Here is a 5,402-nt window from a genome sequence, read left to right on the forward strand (position 1 = left end):
GAGATTCTATAGTACATTTAACTTTAGGAAAAAGGTTGGTCTGTTAATAAAGCGATAAGCTTTTAGCACGTCAGTCCAGAAAAATTGATATAACTGTCAGAATTTATACGAGAAATACGTCTTATATACCCTACTGTTCATAAATCAATCTGTCACGGCAGAAATCCGAATGGTGGTTCCATATAAAAAAATCAGAATGTTGTATATACATATTGATATAAAACGTATCCAAAATTCGACAAGGGGAAACATGAATCAAAGTATTATTTTCCTTCCCGTATTCCCTCCCCTAATTTTCGTGCTGGGGTGCTTCGCGATACCTGTTGAAGCGGTAAACATGAAATTCTATTTTATTTATTCGATCACTATGATGAAGCTACTCCGTGCAGTATCGTGACTAATACATTTTAATAAAATATTAATACAACACTTTAAATTCATAATTCACGTTACAAATGCACACGTGATATACATCATTTTCGTTATTGTATTAATATTAGGAATTCAACGTTATTAATTAAATCATACTACATTTATATTTTTTGCCAGGTAAACCAGCCAGTATATAAATTAAGTAATTAAATAAAACACGCAGTGCTAAATAGAAGAAAGATTTTCATTTATTAATAAAGAAGACCGTTTATATTAAATTATATGAAATTATTTTAAATTATTATAAAACCCTGTAAAACACCAATTGAGTTCAGAATAAATTGGGCGAATGAAATCAAATAGAATAACGCTTCGAACGTAATGGAAAAAAACCTTCACAAATGAAGTACATCGTTAAAATTGTGAACGATTTAGAAATACATTGTAATATCTATAATCTTTTCAGCATTTACAAACTTGCACCACGTTAGTCACGAAATATCGTACTTACCAGGTGCAATTTGTCACGAAAAATACATAATACATTTTTAAATGTTCTGCAGCCTCGTATACCTTCTGCATATAAAAACCGAAAGTGTAAATACAAGCCAACACGCCGAAAACTCGATACGGGAAATCATGAATTTCAAAGGGAGTCTTCTTCTTCTCTTTGTTTCTTTTATTTTGATGTCTGGCTTCATGGTGAATCCAGTGGAAGGGGTAAGCAAACATTAAATATATTTTCTACGCAATTATTAACTTATTCTTTGCGACACGACCTTTAAAGAAACAATCTTTATATATGTGAAAACGTTAAACGCTTGCATAAACTAGTTCTCAATTATATATTCAAATTTTTCGCACTAACAACCATAAATGTATAATTTTTTAAGGGACCAGGTAAATGTAGATTTAGGCTTTGTTCAAATGGGAAATTCCGTAATCAGTGCAGGGTATGCTATTATTACCATTTAACTCTACTTTAAAAAGATGCAATTCATGCAATTATTATTATTATTATTTCAATTTCACTTCTCAGAGGAGATGCTAATGAGTGAAACCGATTTCATTTTCTGGCAAATGCTGTCGGCATCGCCATGTGGACTATACGATTCAGATATTATAATTATTGGAAGCATTATAAACATTGAATGTAAGCAGAAATAAATAAAATACTGTACTTTATCGATATACATACCACGTGTTTAATCATTTACAACAAACATGGAATTTTTAAAAATTTGAAACAATCAATTTTTGCCACTGGATGTAATGGATACTCAATGGAAGGCAATTTCTTAATCTTACCAGAGATAGATATACCACGTAATATTAACCGAAATATGAAAACATCTATATTATACAAAATATGCAGAGTAAAATATACGTTTTATCCTAACGACGAAACAAATTTCAGCGTGACTTCCACTTTATTATCTGTTTTCTACGAAAACATGCATTTGCATGAACATCCGGAGTCTAGTTATTACTTTTTACAAACTCGTACTACCTTGGTCCTGAAAAACTGCACTTAAACGTGAAAACTTGTCACGTAAAATACACATAAATTTCTAAATGCGCGCGTACCTGTCTAGATATACCATAACTTCGAATAGCCTTCGTGTATAAAAAACTAAAGAGCGAGTACCAGTATTTGTCTACAATACACACGCTGAGAAGTTATTACGAGAAACAGCGAATCAAAATTAGTCTTCTTCTAGTATTGTTATCTCTTATTTTGATACTAGGATATTTCGTCATACAAAATAGTTGTCAAATGGAGAAAAATAGAGATAGTCTTTATACCTTCTACGGACACGTGATAGGTCAGTCACGAAAAACTGTACTTATCGTTAAAATTCGTCACGTAAGGAACATATTACACATCTAAACGTTCGCATATTTACCTGTACGTGCCGTAACTTCCAATACCTTTCCTCTATAAAAAGCGGAAGAACGAGTGCAAGTGCATAGTTCACAGTAAACACGCTGAGAATTCGATACGGAGAACCATGAATCAAAAACTTAGCATTCTACTACTCCTCGTTTCAGTTATTCTGATGACTGAATTTTTCGTGATACCAGTGGCAGCGGTAAACTGAAAATTTCCTTTCAATATAAAATCTTTTATATATAATGTTTTAACTTAATATTGATTTAAAGGAGCTACCGATATGCAAATCACTAAAAAAGAGTCAATGCCATAGTATGAAATACCGTAACATGTGTAAGGTACTATCAGAATTATTTCACGCTGTTAACTTATCTATCTGCAATTGGTAGCACATTAATAATATTTATCTTCATCTTGTTTTTCAGAGCAAATGTTCATGAAGGATGCAAATTTTTGACAGATAGCGACAACACTACGATAAACATTGCTGCGAAGAATACTATGAAATGTAAAAGGGAATAAAATTCTATATATTATTAGCGAAATTTGTTTTAAGTATTCGTTACGTGCAATTGAGAAAAAAATCTTTCCCTTATCAGGGACAGTATGAAAATGGAAACTGAATTTGAATTTATGTTTGGCGACGTTGACTTCCGAGAGGAAAATTTTATTTACACTAATACGCAACCGGATATAAGCACAAATTGTCTCGGCTTGGAGTATACTCTCCTAGAGAACACAAACTTTTATTATTCAAAGTAGTTTCTAACCCTTAACCAGAGACGCTTGCACTTGCAACACGGATAGACGAGCAAGCAAAATTCAAAACTCTTTTCTTGAAATTATTTTATATTATTTTAACATGAATTACTTCAAACCCAAAATGTCGAATCATTTGCGGAGGCAGGATACGCGAGTTGAAAAAATTTCGAAATTTTTTCGCAAATTAGCTGCTCCGTTCGAGCGCTTTTAAATCCGTCACGATTTCCGCTGCAATTCTCTAAAAGCCTATTAATATTACCAGCAACTATTATCCACGAAACGTACCCACGCAATCGGTCGATGTTAACTTCGCGTACCTCGCGTAATTACGTATTCATTTCCCGCGAACGTATCAATGTTTCATTTCTCTCGGCGTCGACCCGCTTTACCCAGTTTCCATCGCTTCGAGGGAGTTCGGTACGCGACGACCGACTTTCCGTCGCGCGATGCGGCAAATCGCAACCCCGGAATAAGGAAGATTACAAGCTGCATCGGTACGCGCCTAACATCTGGCCTTAGTTTCCCCGGGTATATTACTTCTGTTTCCTTGAAAACGTCGACGTGGGACGTACGAACGCGAGACGGCGCAACGCGCCGCGAAAGATTTTCATGAATATTCTTTGGGTTACATTAATGCGCTTTATAAATATGTATTAAACCCACGGATTTTACTATCTCCGACAAATTAAGCTTTCCAGCTGCCTTAACCCTTCTCGTTCCACCTGGGCGGGGCGTTGCCGCCGGGAAAGATGCAATTGGAATAGTAATTTCGAACCACGATCTCCATCGCGACGTTCCCCGTCGCGCCGCGGACATTTAATATTCTACACAATGAATTTATATTTTCTATTATATGGCAGGGGATCGAGGATTACGCCAGCGCCATGATTCCCGACGGATTAAAGTCTTCGGACACGGCTCATCCCGTCCTCGAACCAAAAGTTACCGTCTTCGTAAAAAATTACTAGCTGCACAGATCTCTGAGGTGAGTAACAGTTACAATCGTCTCAGAAAACTAAAATTAAGGAAAAATAAAGAGTCTCGTGTTAGTGTCAAAATTTAAAAAAATAATAATCATAGTTGCGAGATCAGTTAACTTTTGTTCTAGAGACTGAAGGATCGAAACTCAGAGGAGAGTGATTTTAATATTTTAAAATAAATTGATCAAAGTTTGTATAACTGTTATTATTCTAATTCTCATGGGTTTTGTTCGTCAAATGGTAACAGACAGGCGATTTTCAGTTAGTTTCCAGTGCCATTTTTTTTCTGAAGTTATTTGTAAAATATGCAATAGGTTCGTGTAAAGGTATATCGTGGAATACAGGGCGCGTATTTTTGCAGCATACGGGCGTCCATCAACAGTATGAGAAAAGAGTGACGACAATAATGTATTCCATGTATGTATATTCACGTTGTCACGTATTCCTGTGATAGAACATTGTAAAGTGACACTGGTAATCTTTATTGTACGAGATTGCTTACTGTTGACGGAATTTTCAGTATGCAACGCAGACATACATACGGTTTTAACAATTCGAGATTCGTATAACTATTTCGTACACATGATCATGAACTGTATATCGCGTTTTAAAAAAAAAAAACGATATTAATGTTGCTTTCGAACAACGAAAAGAGGGTGATTTATACTCAATCGAATCTTCGATATTTATCACGTTTAATATTTTATGCGAAAGTTATTATCTCATGAAATCGTCACATAAAAGTTTCTGTATTTTACGACTTCGTACACGATGCAAAGTATCGACTAGTTGTATATAAAACGTAAAGCGAACAGGAATATTAAAGTATTCAATTCGATTTTACTTCCCCCATTTATTTTCCTATCAGGATGGGTTCTTTCACCATCCGAAGAAAAATATTTATTTCTATAACCATGATTTATGTTAACACTATACCATCGAATCTTCATTAGACGTCACTTGCTTATCATCGGTTAGAATTTATGGAAGTCACACACATAAAGGAAAAATAAACACTGCAGTGGCACCGTAAATAATGTTTCTTAATTTAGTGCTTCTGCTGTTGAACCGGTTACGACCTTACAAGTTAATGTTATAGCTTATACGTCAGACACGAAATATTATTTTTACTTCTACAATCGGTACATAAAATCCGCATTGTGTACCTAAGTGCTCGTGAGTCTATTTATACGTGCCATAACCTCGAACACCGGTTGCGTATAAAAAGCTGCAGCACTAGTGCATATGAATATTAAATGTGTCCAGAATTCGACACGAAGCAACATGTACAGAGCATTATAGCTCTTTTTTCTATTTTTCCCTTTCAGTTTAATGTCAGCGTTTCTCCTGCAAACAGTGGAACGAGTAAATGGCAAATTTGCTTTACCATGTTT

General features: G+C 34.9%; 1 long non-coding RNA gene across 1 annotated transcript; it reads left to right on the forward strand.

Annotated features, from left to right (window-relative positions):
• The first annotated feature begins 2,333 nt into the window (after window positions 1-2,333).
• Window positions 2,334-2,774, forward strand: LOC122395827. The gene is made up of 3 exons (XR_006258996.1): window positions 2,334-2,465; window positions 2,536-2,604; window positions 2,692-2,774. It is a non-coding gene; the product is annotated as an uncharacterized LOC122395827 (long non-coding RNA).
• Window positions 2,775-5,402: the final 2,628 nt, after the last annotated feature.

Source organism: Colletes gigas, unplaced genomic scaffold (assembly GCF_013123115.1).
Source record: "Colletes gigas isolate AHSC1104 unplaced genomic scaffold, ASM1312311v1 Colletes_gigas_Sc00006, whole genome shotgun sequence".
Taxonomy (NCBI): domain Eukaryota; kingdom Metazoa; phylum Arthropoda; class Insecta; order Hymenoptera; family Colletidae; genus Colletes; species Colletes gigas.